We start from the raw sequence: 16,916 nt of genomic DNA on the forward strand, positions 1-16,916 counted from the left end.
TCTCAAGATCCAAGCCAAATCAAACAAATATTTCGCCCCAATCAAGATTAACCTTTTTGGTCACCACATTTGAGATTTTTGTTTGAGTGTAGAACACGACCCTAGGTTATCGAGAAAGGAAACATACTCCTTTTAAAATAGCATGCTTTGATATGGTACCGCTAACATATTTACATTGTAGGCCTATTCCAAACCCCAAACCAGAGCCAGAGTGAATCCGCATCTTTGATTTAAAAGTTTGGCAAAGAGCAAAGTATTTGCAAACATCTCAAGTTGACTCAGAATACATCATCGCAGGATGAAGCCAGCAAAAAAATATATATATAGCCAACTAATTGCTATCTTTTTGATCTGTGATGGTTCTGATCTGATAGTTGCCACGGATCAGTAACACAAAGCGTAGCAATGATCGTAGAGCATTTTCTAAAGCATAATTGCATTGACTACAATGAATAATTAATCGTAAAGATCAAGCATACGATTAATCGCTAACCTTTGTGTTAACAGGACCCAGGTCAGAAATAGCAAATTTGTTCAGCACAGGCTGATGGAAACGGGCCTTCGGTATGGCGACACTTGCAAGAAATTCCAGGGAAAAAGGGTGACAAGTTGTTACAGATGGCTATTTTATTTCCCTGCATGCAGAGGGGGGCCCACCAATGGGGGAACTTTAGCACAATATTTTGAATCAAGTTGACTTTTAGCAGTGCACAACATTAGAACAAAATGTTGAAGACCATCTCATATAAGATGAAACCAGAGTATCACCATGTTCCACAGTATCACACCCAACCAAACCATAATAATATGACCGTTGACTCAGCAAACATGGAACACTGGGTAGCAATTTACAAAGTACATGTAGGCCTACGTACGTTTGTATCATTTCTACATGTAAGCTACACCGAATGTAAAAAAGGAACCTGTTGAGAGATGTGGCCTACAGAGCGCACACAGCAGCAGGCACTCCCTCCCAAAAAAATATGGTCTCAGTTAAACGTCATGAAGGTTTAAAGGTGAAGTTCACCCAGCCGATGACTTTTTTCAAGAAGAGCAAAACAAATTTGAGAATAAACATTTTTTATTTAAGTTCATACCGATCTATCCAAGAATAAGAAAGTTTAATCTTTCAATTTTAAAAATTTATGACATTTACATGTACATGTATACTATGCGAGCAGCTGTAATTCTATAAATTCTCATTTATTATGATTCATGATGAATAATAGCATTATTTTCTTATAGAACAGGAGTTTGAAATAATGTGTTTAATGAAAATATGCTCAAATTGTATCACTTTAAATTTTGTTTTAGAAAATGGCAATACTATCACATGACATATGGGGGAACTACTACAGTGTATTAAGTTTGTGATGCTACAAAATCAAAACTTTTAATATAAAAAAAATCCTTATTCCTTCATTTCCATGACAGATTTTTGCAATACCTTTACTATTGCATTTCTTTTGTTTTTCTGCTTTTAAAGGTCAAGTCCAATCCAAAGAAATGTTGATTTGAACAAATAGAGAAAAATCAAACTAGCATACATGTAACGCTGAAAATTTTATCAAAATCGGATGAAAAACAAGAAAGTTATGCGTCTTAAAGTTTCGCTTATTTTTCACAAAACAGTGATATGCACAACTCAGTGGCATGTAAATGAGACAGTCAATGACGTCCCTCACTCACTATTTCTTTTGTTTTTTGTTTCCTTTTGTTTTCCTTTGTTCGAATTACATGTATACAATATTTCATTTTTTACAAATTTGACAGTAAGGACCACCTAGACTGAACTATATAGTAAACAATGCTAATTCCACATGTTCAGGGAGGAATTAATCATTTCACTTGACCACTTGACAATGAGGAGAAAATTAGAATATTTCATATTTCATATAATAAAATACAAAAGAAATAGTGAGTTGATGACGTCATCAGTCACCTCATTTGCATACCGACCAGGATGTGCATATACATGTAACTGTTTTGTGAAATTAAGCAAAACTTCAGAATGTCAGAACTTTCTTTATATTTTACATCCGATTTTGATGAAATTTATGCTTGTTGGATTTTTCTCTGTTTATTCAAATCAACTTTTTGTTGGAGTGAAATTCACCATTGACAATAATACCACCCCTGTGGTTTATCTGTAACAAAAGGGAGGATTCTCTTCTTCGTGTTCTTGCTTCCTCCTTGTAGTTTTGGGGAGGCCCGGTGAGGTACTGACAGCTCGACGTTTCCTTATTGAAGCCTGTTTTGACGGTTACCATTACAACTTCATCGTCACTCGAATCTTAATTGCAATGCGATATGCTGCTCGCTCACGGCGCGCTGTATGCAGGGGCGAAAGACTAGCCTGCATTGGGCCTGCTGAACACACAAACACATGTGCAATACATACTTGCAGTTGCTTATCCAAAGACTCTGTTCACATGAGAGGTTTATCTGATCCAAGTTAAAGAGGCTTTCCGAGACCAGAAGTACATACATGTATGTACATGTACGTATCTATCAGCAGTGTCATTTTTGCAGTACATGTATATATGTACACACACAGTTATTATAAAAGCTGTTGATGACTGCACCAAAGACTGTTTGCATGAAAAATTATGCCTGGTGCTGATCAATCCAGGTGTAGCCTACATGTACATGTACATGTACATGTACGTCTCTGGTGCATGAATAATGCAGTCGTACAAGCACTACATGTACAATTTACTATCACAGTTGAGCAGCATATTTGACCTGCTTTCCCCAAACCCTGATCACCAGGAATGTTACACCCTATGAAAGTTTTAAACACAAATGTCATTATACATGTAAGTCATATAGGAAAGCTAGAAAATAAAATTGGTAAATTTAGCAGGACCCCCCCCCCAAAAAAAAAAAAAAAAAACAGTTTGTTCTGCAAGGGTGCGAAATATTTTTTAGTATGTACACAAAGACTGCAGTCATGGGCTGTAAGTTAAATTCTACAGTATTTAAGACTACACTACAATTTGTGACACCAGCGGTAGAGTGTCATCCATGCATTATGCAGAAGGCCAACCCCAAACCATCCTAAACTCTCCGTCCTGCTCTTACGATTTTAACCCTATCGAGACTTCTACGGCTTTATTCACAGTAGCTCCCTGCATACAGATCAAATTGAAAGCAGCAACGGATGGGTTAATCAAAGGACTTTCTAAACAGGAAACCGTAGCCAAACCAACCCAGCTCTGCTAGCGAGGTGACAATTGTATTCATTTGCACCCAGGAAATAGATGCAAATTCAATTTCGTAACACACTCCTGATTCAAGGACTGGGAATTTCGCCTTTTCCTGCATACACATTCCAACTACAATTATTCATCTACACAGAGAAGTACCATCACATACATGTACTGTGGAAGAAATATGTGAATGTTCATTCTGTGACAGTATAGGCAAATATTTGCCCTTATGTGATGCCGCGTAAACCAGTATTATGTCAGTACATGTATGTACATGTGTGTCACATACATATGCACTTTCTTTATGAAAAAATGATTAAAATACCCCCTCCCCCTTCCCTCCATGCTTAACTGCATACATGTATGGACGCAAGAAAAAAAAGGATGTTGTAAAAGTCCACAAAATTCACAAGTTCGATCAATAATTTAAAATCTACATATTTTTTTTAAATAATGTTTTGGCCAATGTCTGAACTCAGGCTAAAATAATGAATGGTGAATATGTTCATGTATAGTTTGTGTTATGTATAGTTTGTGTTACATGTACCTCAGGTGATGGTTCGTGCACGCTACACTACATGAGCCTGTACATGTAGCATGCACAAACCATCACCCAAGGTTAAAGAACAATCCAACCTTGGTCATTAAATTTTGTTTGGGAAAGGAGAAAAAAATAAAAACAAAATGGTGAAAGTTTGAAAGAAATCAGACAAGTATTAAAAAAGTTATGGCTGCTTTCAAATTGAGATCCCTATTTAAGTCTATGTAAATTTCAAATTGGCAACTGGGTAATTATTACATGGGGAAAGGACAAGTTTTCCATCTCGGCCATTATCAGGGATTGTAGTTTTCTCCCGAGTACCTTTTCCACTGGGTCAGTAGTAAAAATAATATCCAGGTAGAATATTGTTTCTATGTCCTCATGAAAGAAGAATAAACTTTGAAATATTAAAACTTTTGAGAGATTGATTTTAGCCATGTGTATTCAAGTACACGGAAGAGTACAGTTACTAGTCCTTACCTTACATCATGATGACATCACAAATGCGGCCGATTTGAAGGCTCAATGGGTATAGTGATTACTAATTCTTTAACTTTTGAAAATTCATAACTTTCCTCTTGTTTGTCCGATATTGTTCAAACTTTCACATATCAACTTGTCTGATTTTTCTTTTTCATCTTAAAACAACTTTTTATTTGGGTTGGAATCCCCTTTAATGTCATACAGATGTACATGTACATGTATAAAGGAAGCCGATTACTTAAAAGTCTGTTTGCATTGCATGTTGTTTTGGTTTCCATCATCAAAGAAATGTTATCTTCATTTTGTATTGCTCTCTATAAAAAACAGACACACACTATTACATGTACATGTATTTCCATTTTTCCTCGGATTTCTTTGATATTTAATTGATACATGTTGTACGTAAATAGCAAATATTAATAGTACAACAACTGGTTTACCCTTTCATTTCAGTGATTTGATGCAGCTTATAATAGAATATAAAGCTAATCTCATGCACAGGTGAATAAGAGAAGATACAAAAAACTTGTATGACATAAATTCAAATTCAAATTTGAATTTTTCTGATGTTTAATATGGTATATGAATATTAAATGAAACAAGAATATGTAAGCATTGTAATTTCTACAATTTAAAAAAAGATGTTTTCACTATTTATATAATGACTGCACATGACACAGCAAACAGAGCATTGTCAAAGTTTCATTTTCAGTTTTATACCACTTTATTGATGATCAGCCACATATTTCAGAGGAAGTTCATGTTGATGAAAAGTTTGTTGTGAAAATACCAGAAAAAAAAATCATTAAAACTATTGGTGGGGGCTTGAGGAATATCCATTTAAGAATAAGATTAAGAAATTATTAGAAATTTATGTGTTTGATTTGTGCGTCATGCATGTACACAAGGACCTGCCCCATACCTACATAAAATGCTTTTTTTTTCTTCATTGGTTCAAGATGACTAGAAATTTGTTTCTTTCGAGAGTTGGTGTGAAATGATTTGAAATACTGAATGAAGGTACAATAAAACTGTTTTCATTTTTTGGGGGGGCAAACTTGACATTTCATTGATTTTTCTACTTCACGACCATAGCAAAAAGCTCCTCGCACACGATGTCACAAATCAAGAAATCAACATTTTAATAACTTTAATCTTTTAACAAACAAGTTTTTGTCATGGTGATCTTTTCCTTTTAATAGACCTTTTGTCAAATAATATTAAATGTCCATTTGATGCTACAGCAGGCAACCAGTAAAAAAACAATATTTATCATCTATTGTTCAAAGACATTGAGTGCGACATGTATTGTGTTATTGTGTTTATTCTTTGCCCATTTTCCTTGATTAATTGAACATGATCTATGTGCCTGAACTCCTGAGTGGTCCAGCCCAGATTGTATGTATCTGTGATCAGGTGTTATTGAAGACATACATGTATACTCAGAAATGAATCAATGGATATACCGTCAATGTATCACAATGCATCATGGGACAGAATTTCATTACAGCAGTAGCTACTATCAGTGGCATAACAAGTGATAATGAGCAAAGTATACGATTTTCAATGGAATTGCACTTGTTTTAATTGTTGCAGTGTATAAATACAATTAATACCCTCAATAACATCAATTCGTCAGTTCACAGATAGGAATAAAGTAGGCAAATAAAAAAATTAAGTATCAAGGTGACGCTATATGGGCTTGACATTATGCCCAGTCGATTCTGCAGTGCCCGGAACATGTTTCAATGAAAATATAGCACAAAATATAGTTTTGCACACTTCAAGCTCATTCTGGGCCATTGTTTCTAGCCCACTGTGCTGCACCTCCAGTACACTACTGATTCTGGACACTTGCCTGGTCCAAAATGCAGCGGAGTTCCCTGTCCATGTGTTTGATAAACATTTCTAAAGATACATGTACATGTAGTATCGTGAAATTGTATGAAAAACTTGGTGTTGTCATCAAGAAATGAAGGGCATTTCATTTCCCTAAAAAAAGGATCATTGCTCGTTTCCTGGGGTGTATCAAGGTGTTCTACGGGGACCACCATATTTTCGAATGTTAGTTTTTACAAGCAGCAGAGATGCACTGCCAACATGGGAGATTGTCTCCCAAGTGGGAGATTAATGCAATATCACAGACTTTTATCAATTTCAGAGACAGTCTCCAGAGCCAACCACACAGAAACATTGTTAGCCTAACAGAGCACTAAAGTAACAGTAAGCCTAGTCACATCTTTCAGATTATGAAGCCAAAACAAATATAAATAACGCTGTTGTGACATCAGGCATCGATGCTGTGATATTACTGGTTGTAACAGGGCCTCGTTAGCGCATTGTTAGTGCCAACAACGATTCTGTGCGGCCGGTACAATGTGGGAGACCAATTTACTTTGATACATTTGCTGAAAAAGGATTACCATGGCGGTATCAAAGGAGAATGAAACTCTTGGAGCAAGTTAGCTTTTGTGAAAGCAGAAAAATCAAGGAATAAGATCAACAAAAGTTTGAGTAAAATAGGACTAGCAATAGAAGAGTTATGAGCATTTGAATGTCGAGATCACTAATGCTATGGAGATCCTCCCATTGGCAATGCGACCATGATGTCACAGATGAACAACTCTCCCCTTTTGGACACTGAAAATATACCCCAAAACATCTCTTTTAGCTCATTCTAATCATATGACAAACGATTCATCAATGATATAATGTTGTGAAACCTCTGTACTTGTCCTTTCATAAAGAGAACACTTCACCTTGTGATAGACTCTATAAAAGTGAGAATATAAGTGAAATAAGTACTAAAGTAATGAGTGAGTTGTACGTGTGTGACATCACAGATCTTGGTCGCATTGCCAATGGGAGGATCTACATGGCATTAGTAATCTCAATATTCAAATGCTCATAACTTTATTATTCATTCAATCTTCCTCAAACTTTCAACAATATGTTTCTTTGATTTTGCTCTTTGATATGGATTAAGCTGGTTTCAAGGGTTTCATTCTCCTTTAAAGTGGAAATGTGATGAGCAGGTCCCTCATGAAAAATTACCCCTTTTCCGTCTACTTTTTTTCTTGAGGATTTTTTTTGTCACCCACACACAAAACAAATTTTGGGATTTTTATTTCAGTGAGAAAAAAAAATTTAGTGGAAAAATTTATTTTCTTGTTGACGTTGTTCCCTTGGTCTGGCTTTAGCATAGCAAGTCTCCAAATTATGGGAGATTGTCCATATTGGAAAGAGTCTCCCATTGGCCGTGCGCCTCTTCTGACACGTGGACAGACCCCCCCCCCCCCCTCACTCTCTTTTTAGTTCCTCCGGCTCCACTGTTTGGAGATTGGCAGGTACATGTTCTTCTGCAAAATTAAGTCTGGTAGATGTCAAGTCCAGCACGATCCATGCTTGTGGACCATGATCTGCCAGTGCCACTTTTGAATTATCGGCTTATCTTTCAAAATGGCAATGTCTGATATGAACTGAAGTGTGATGCCTCATTCTAGTAACAGTACAGTATGGTAGTGTGACCTTAATTTGCGCGTTACCCAATTTTGCGCACGGGCGAATACCTCAGTATCTAATTAATATTTTGAAAAACTGATATCACCAAAAGAGTGACTAAAAATTACCCAGTATAGTAATTTTTTTTAAGGTAAGGTCTCTATTAATGAAAATATTGGCAAACTATCGGCAAATTTTGTTACCCTTTGCCCCCTTTTGCATCCGCTCCGAGAAAATCCAACCTTAAAACAAGCATCAAGAATTCGCCAGTTTACAAGCGGAAGTCTCCAAATAAGTAAGTAAAATGTGATACCAACCGAATTTATGGCATTTTAACCTCCATCTGATATAATTATCTTACCTTTGTCTGCTTCATTTCTTTTCTAAAGTCTTGCAAAACGATCGTGCGCAAATTATGGTCACACTTTTTTATGACACAACCAAGCTTTCGATTGTCTGCGACTGCAACGTAGTCCTAGTTCACCGGAAGTGGTGACACCGCTCGTTCAGTATCACGTTCGTACATTGATGAAAACAGTTTCGATTTAAGTCGACGTACCCGTACCAGGCCACAGCATATACCAGCATGATAGCGAGCGGGACGTGGGCCGATGCTCGGCCGGAGAATCAGGCGTAGCATCATGCTACGAACCAGTGGGGCGACTGTGGGTGCAACATTTGTACTCTTGTGCAAAAAAAAAAAAACACTTGTGTGGAAATAGAACATCAATTACCTATCGGATATGTAGTGTCTGAAAACAGGACACACCAAATGTCATGGAAAAGCTGGTAACAAGCAGTAATTTGCAGTTTACCAGCCCTGCTGAATCAACAAACTCGAATGTTGATGCGGCTTCATTCATTTTTGCTAAGTTTGATGACGTCATCATGTACGAACTAGCGCTCGTTCGAGCACTATGACACCGAACGTCAAAACCATACGAGTCACAGATTTGGGCAGTGAACGAGAAGGCTCGTCACAGATTACTTCGCGCATGCGCAGCGCTCCCAAAATTCCTTAATCTCGTACGTCCACATGGCTCGTCACAGAAAACGAAAGGTCTCTACTTTTTCAGCCGAGCGCGCACAAGTCGATCGCCGTGCGATTTTGAGATCGCGATACTAGCGAAACCCTTGACCTAATTTATAATTCCGTCAAGTGCATTTGACTTTAGGATCTTGCCTTCCGTTTGGTATTCATGATTTTGATTAATTTTGTGTGAGCTGTGAGAAATTTTTGATTGAAAATCAACTTCATAATCGATTATGACAGTGGATTGTAAAGTTAGACCTACTCTGACTTGTCTTTGATTTGGTCTTTTTACTTTTTGCAAATTGGCCATCTGGAATTGTTTTTCCAGCCAGACCTGTCCCTAGCTTAACTTTGTTTAGACAGCTGGCAGACATCTGTTTCACAGAGATTTTTAACATTTTGATTTTTTTTTTTTTCTCCTCTGACACAGATGGCTCACAATCGTGTAGCCGCAATTACGGGGTAACAATGCAAAATCCCCCCGACAGGGCTCATTGATTTTTGTCTTTATTCATTTTCATGAAAATATATAAAAAAGAACTGGACCAATATAAAGATTATTATTTCATTTTGAACTGAAACGCACCATAACGGGGGGAAAAAAAACAGTGACTTGCTTTGGAAGTTCGGGCTTTCGGCTGTCGCGCAGCTCCCACTTCCCTGGACTTTATCCGAACTTAATACATTAACATAATAATTAATATGGCCATTGAGTCCCTGTACAGATCGAGTTGGAACTTCGCTCTCTGTAATTGGTGAGTCAGGTGGAGCCAACGCCCAGGCCAGGGCGGAGTTCAGCGCAACAACCAAAAACAGACCGAAGGCGAAGGAAGCTTTAGACGTTTAGTTTTGCCAAGTTTGGTCTAGGCCTACCTAACTCAAACTGCTTTGTTTTGGCATTTGGTGACATGCAATTGTTGAATGAAAGCAAACGTCTACAGCTGCACCTATGTGCAGAAAGCTAGTGTCGCATCAAGACCTAACTTACATAGGTTAGCTGATGATTTTTACTCTCCCCTGACCTGACGCCTCGGCCTTAATCATTGCGCCTCTTTGCTTTGGCTTTGCTCGCTGGAGCCGGGCCAGGGCGGGGTGCAGTGTGTTGAATGAAGTGGTCCCGATCCGGCGATAAGGATTGGCCGATCGCGCAAAGCCCACTCACTCACTGGAATTAAGGCTCACGTTTCACACAAAATTATATAAATATAACATACCATAAAGTGATATTCTTCTCTTATAGACTGTCTGCAAGTCTCCAAAATTTAAAAGAAATGCTAAACTCCTGTATTCTCCTGGGCAACACACCCAAAACAAACGGAAATAACAGGAATCTCCTCCTAAATTCGCGTACGAAGTAAATTCATGGCGTATCGGATATCGATCGGACAGCACTTGCTTGTTAAATGTCGCAGAGGGCAGTATAACTTCTGTATTTCAACATCATGATGCTTCAGCTGTCTGCAGTGTTTCCCAATTAATTTTCATACTTTTTGCAAATGAGGTTATTATAATGGTTTAAGTGAAAGGATTAGGGGTTAAAATAAGACGGCGGATAAAATTATTTCACAGTAAAGTATGTTCTGTGCAATTATGCATCACCTAGCTGAGAAAAAAAATCATCTGTATCAATGACAATGACTTTCAACAATTCTTGGTTTAAGCTTGAAAATATTGTTAAAGGTTTGGTTTTTAAAAAATCCATCAAAGAAAAACAGACTTATTGACTTTCGAAGTTCATGATATACATGTACTTGTGCAACATGCACTGTCCCTTATGTCATGATGGACTATAAATTTTCACTTTACATCACTTTTTAAAGGCTTTATAATGGTTTATGTCTGATATGTATGAATGGGTTGCGGCCGTTGTCTTACAAGTTGAATGAAAAGTAAATGATGTCATGTAAATAAAGTAAATGTTTCAATTTTTCCAACAAATTGGCACTATGAAATTCATGTACATGATATATTGGATAGTTGCTCCCTTGTGACATCACAAATTAAAAATTAATTAATTTAACTTCATAGTCGCTGATAAAATTTTTCCAAACTTTCATCAATGTTTCTGTAATTGTCCTTTCAACAAAATCAACATAACATAAGAATGATCTTTCCTGTAAACAATTCAATAAAATACATAACCAAACCTCTAACTAATTAAAAAGTTATAATGATAAGATAGATAAAATACCTAATTGATCTAAAACTGAGTTTTGAAGGGATTACAATAAAATGGCCTGTACCCAAAAATTTGTTTAAAAAAGTACAGTTGTGCTAAAAAGTTAGTGAACTCCAACAGACATATTTCAGGTGTTCAAGTTCTGCCATCATGTTTTAGATATTAAATTACGGTGAAGTCAAGTGATAAAATATTACATTCGATAAAGTTTATTTCTCTGGGCTTGCCGATCATTGTAGTGTTGTCTCCATTCAACACTCAGCATGAAGGTGTGCATTTTTTTCACTTAATTTTTGGCACCACTTAATATGTGTGCCAATGATTCTGGTTGCTGAGAAATGAACAAATTAAAGGAAACCAAAGCCCAAGATGAAAAGCAATCTTATTGGAAAGAGTAAAATTAATTTTCCTTATTATCTTTAAAATTGCATATTGCCTCATTCTGAGTATACCATATGTCATGGGAAAATATAACTTACACCACTTAAGTCAAGGTCAGCAGGAGATGGTGTGAAATATGTAAAATAAAGGGGAAAATCTGAAAATTTGTGTACAAAACGAATGGAGGGTTGTCCACTAAATCAGCCATTTTGAAGTATGTCTGCCAATTTGAGGATCCCCATAGAAAGTACAACAAGACTTTTTAAACGTCCATAACTTGCCTATTTCACAACCGATTTTGATGAAACTTGTTTTAAATGATTCCCCTTGTATTACTCTTTCAAATAAGATTGCTTCTCTTCTTAAGTTTTGGTTTCCTGTAAGCTTGCCATTCCAGCCAGGTGTCGGGTATTTGTCCAAGCAATGATTGTCCCACATGTGTTTATCTGTGATGTTGTTTTTCAGGTACCTATTTTATTTTTATTTTTTCTTCTTTTGCATTTGATCATGGAGACAATTTTTCGCTATTAATCATGTGAAATAATCATAATGGAATCAAAATACATGTAAGTCCCCCTCGTGACATAGAGCTTATATAGCGATTGATTCGATCTGGAGTCGGTATTTATGATTGATATCATGTAAAATAATCAGAATCCAATCGTAAAAATAAGCCCCATGACCATTCACTATAAGCTTAGCAATTGACTCCAGACTCTAGAACTGTTTTTTTTTTATGAATGATCATGCACAATGATGGAATCAGCAATGCAATCAATTTGCTAAACTGTGTGGTGGCAGCAGTGGGATGTAACACAGAATATATGCCGTGGTAAGGATTAATTTAGCAATATCATCTCAGAGCTGCCAGCTTTGATATGCACCTTTCATTGAGAGTTTTCTACTGAGGAAGGAGGGATATCTTTCTTGATTACACACATTGCAATGAAAGAAATCTGTGTATGGATGAGGGAGATGTTGAAAATCTGCAGTTTTTCACTCAATTTTTCAGGGAGTCTCCCTTCAGTACAATCCGGGAGACTTGGCAGCCCCGTCATCATCTATAGGCTTTTTTGATAAAGAAAGAGGGTGCTTATGAAGGCTGAAATATGTTAGACATGGAATTCTTACTTCTGATTTAAAATAGCATCATCAATTTTACCACATATACTGGGTAAATGCTTGTCCCAATTTCAGTAAAACCCCGGGTCAAAACTACTGATACATGTAGCAAACACCAGTATAGAAGGGCCACCTCTCTATAAAGTCCACGAATTTGATTTCCCTTGATAAGTATTCCCCATTGTAATATTTATTACAGAAAGCTGTTCTTAAAGAATATCTGCTCAAAGACCACAAAGGACCACCTAAAGACCACAAATTTGATTTCCTTCGAAAAGTATTCCCCATTGAAATATGTCTTACAGGAAGCTGTTCTTAAAGATTATCTGCTCAAAGATCACAAAGGACCACCTAAAGACCACAAATTTTATTTCTTTCGAAAAGTATTCCCCATTGAAATATGTCTTACCGGAAGCCGTTCTTAAAGAATATCTGCTCAAAGACCACAAAGGACCACCTTCCTATAAAGACCACAAATTTGATTTCCTTTGAAAAGGATTCCCCTTTGAAATACATCTTGCAGGAAGCTGTTCGTAAAGAATATCTGCTCAAAGACCACAAAGGACCACCTTTCTATAAAGTCAACAAATTTGATGAAGTATTCATTGAAATACCTCTACCTCTTACAGAAAGCTGTTCATAAAGACTATCTGCTCAAAGACCCACTTTTCTTGCCTACAATCGGCAGTTTTACTTTGCACTACTGGCATACAAATATATAACCCCCAACTAAAAGGGTGAATGGTATTTAGCATTCAAATCACACCTCTATGGAATGGTGGATTTCATAATACTTCTTCAATATTCATGGCAAAGATAAAATGAGTATCATATTTTTGTATTTTCCTGTTCTTCTCAAATCACAACACAGTTTTTGTCAACTTAATGCCACAGGATTACAATAATTTTCACTTTGTGAATGAGTTGACACTCCATAAAAGTGAAGTCTGAATAAACAGAGTTCAATTAAACGATGGCTACTATCCAAAGGGCCCTTTTTCAAAATCCGCCAAAATTGTTTGCTCTGTTTCCACCCTGAGCTCAATTTGTACATTGTAATTATAATTACTGGATAATAGCAATAATAACCACAAACGAATAAGATGTTGAACATTTCACATGAATCTTTATTCTCTTTAATTCATTCTCTCCACATAAACTTAATATGGATAATGTAGAAGACAGATATAGCAACATAGTATGATTGTAAAGATAACTGTAAAGATTATAAATAGAGTTACATGAATGTACAAAGTAGAATGTAAGTTTACAAGTACACAAATAATGATCAAAATAACACCATTATGTATATCTCAAGTGGATTTGTAAACAACACCTGGATCAAGATCAAAGATTAAGCAAAAAGGGTCCTACTTTCCCACTCTTTTCATTATTAATATGGGCTCTGTCGCATAGCAAAAACCTGCAATGACCAATCATGATCAATACTGTATGTGTGTTTGGTTATAAAATCTGAACATGCAGGTTTCATAAAGCTGTTCGTAAGTTAAGAGCGACTTTATGAACGACTGGTGAACCTTTCTTATGTTCTAAATAATTACCAATGAACATTTAATGGTGACTATCATTTGCCACAAGAAAGGATCACCAGTCGTTCTTAAATTCACTCTGAACCTACGAACAGCTTTACGAAACGACACCCAGAAACAAATTAGAATCATTTCAAATTCACTACTGATTGCAAAGCTTTATGATATGAAGCACGGGAAGATATCTTGAAGGTATCCATCTTAACAAGTCTTTCTAAGAAATACGTGCAGGTGGCGGAATCACTTCACTTGCGTTCTTAGAGCAGCCCTCGTACATGTATATAGGTTTCACATTATTTCATCACAAATCCAAGTTGCTCACATAGCGGTAAATGCAGAATCGACTTTGTTATATTCCTATAACCTCTACAGCCACCATTTTCATTATCAGTAATAATTACTAATATTATAGTTATTTATTGTACACGGAGGTGGGAGAGGGGTGGGGGAGAATAAATGCTGAATAGAAAAAAAACATTGAAATTAAATGCATTGATATTCAGGTTACACTTCGTAATTCCGAAGGTTCTTTAATAATAATAATAATAGCGGCATATTTACCCAGGGTAGCCACTTCAGTTCCGAAAACTGTTCTCCCAGCGGGCCCTGCTTTATTCCGAAGGCTCGTAATTCCGAAACACGTAAATTGCCTATACATGTACCTCGATGTTCGTTAATCCGAAACGTAAAAGGGTTCGTTAATCCGAACATTTGTGGCGTTATTCCGAAGGTTCGATAATCCGAAAACGAAATAAAGTTCGTTGTTCGGAAGGTTCTTCAATCCGAAAAAACAAAATAAGGTTCGTTGTTCCGAAGGTTCATTAGTCCGAAAACGAAATAAGGTTCGTTAATCATTTCGTTTTCGGACTAACGAACCTTCGGAATTTCGAACCTCATTTCGTTTTCGGATTAACGAAACTTCTGAATTACGAACCTCACTTCGTTTTCGGACTTACGAACCTTCGGAATTACGAACCTTCGGAAATACGAACCTTCGGAATAACCGAACCTTCGAAATAACGAAGCTTCGGAATTACGAATGTATGCGGATATTCATTAGAACAGCAAATATGACAACAGGTAAGTATGCATGTAAAAACTAGGTATTGAATATCAAGGCCCTGACGCACCAACACAATTTAGCCTGTGTATGCGGACCTATGTCAGGCAAGCCATTAATAAATAAATCACATTTCTTGTTATCAAGCGTTCAATTCTATACATCAAGAAATACAATTTGTAATATCGAGAATGTATTCCTTGATAGCAAAAATTTATTCATTTTGGTTTTATATCAGGAAATTAAATTGCAACAAAAAAATCATGAACAGATATATTTCTTTTAAAAAAACCCACAAATCAAAAACAAATTTGCGCAAAGTAATATATCTAGAGTCGTGCTGGCAAGCTAATGACATCATTCAGCTCGCCTTGTGATGTCATAATGAGAAGAAAGTCACTTGCCAGAGCAACTGGTGCAAGATGATTATGCCTAATATCACATTGGCTATGCACACACAAATGCTCCTGAGCTGCGTTGCTGCGTTTTATCGTACCATGTCTGAGCTAGCCTTTATTGCATATTACTCTCATCATTGTTCAGTTTGGGTGGAAATTGTTTACAAACTACAGAAATGGGACATCAACATTATTCATTTTCATAGAAATTGGTTCCAAGTAGCCTTGAATATGTGGGACTATCAAAACTCACTACACCACCGGTATACCTCAAATTACAACATTGCACTCGTCTTTGGAACACATTTCCATTATTCGATGATAAAGACAATAAAAAGAAACATCACGATTTAAAATCAAATTAAACATTATCAATCTTATAGTTTATCTAGAAAGGATTCATCTATATAATTTTTAACTACTCTTCTACAAACTTTTGGAAAGCTGGTTTAAATCATCTATGAGGATGGCCTAGCCTTAGTCAACACAGCACATGGTACCATGCAACAGTAAATGTATCCTTTATACACGCACCATTGTCGCAAATAAATATGTATTTAAACTGCCTGCCTAGACACGTACAAGCATGTAATAAAGCAATACAGTTCAAAAGTTGTTACAACCGGGGGGGGGGGGGGGGGGGGGGGGCTGCTATACAGGAGGGGGTGGTTAACTGCCCCTATAATTTTTAAGTAGTGAAAAAAAAATGAGGAGAGAGAATAATGAACAAAGAAAGCGCATCGAATAGAGAGAGAAAAACATTGTGTAAGTCTATGCCACCCGTTATGCAATTGAAGAAATATGTCGCCTTTCGATCATACAAGAGGTCATCTAGCCAAACCCTTTATGATAAAAACAATAAATTGATAAATTGGCGCCCATCCCTGATTTCAACGTATTTACTTACTATTCGTTTCCAATTCTCGTAATTAAAGTCAACTCAGTATGATCAGCACTTAATGCACAAACAAAACATAAACATGTGAGGAAAGAGGAGAAAACAGCATTCTCCTTCCTTTTTGGCACAGAGTTGATCACGATTCAGCATTTAAAAAAAAAAAAACCTTCACGATTTCACAAATTCAAGATTCAATATAAAAACAACTGGTACACAATCTATCTTAAAGCTTCATGAAAATAAACAATAGTTATCTGAAATGTACAATGAGTGGACTTTTAATATACAATATATACACTTTCATCAAATATAGTTACTCTCTTGAAACGAGTCATTAAAGGAGTTCATGTTCATCGTTGTTTTTTCATGATGAAATCCAAATTTACCTGTTTAGCCCATCATCACACGCAAAAAGACGACTTCTTGATCAATCATCACAGAGGAGACAATTTAAAAACTTATCTACCCCATTCAGCTTTAAACTAGAGAGAATAATGCAAAGAAAAGATATGTTTAACACTCATATGTACTGTATATTAATCTGTTTGTATTGAGAAA

Source organism: Lytechinus pictus, chromosome 4 (genome assembly GCF_037042905.1).
Source record: "Lytechinus pictus isolate F3 Inbred chromosome 4, Lp3.0, whole genome shotgun sequence".
NCBI classification, from domain to species: Eukaryota; Metazoa; Echinodermata; class Echinoidea; order Temnopleuroida; family Toxopneustidae; genus Lytechinus; species Lytechinus pictus.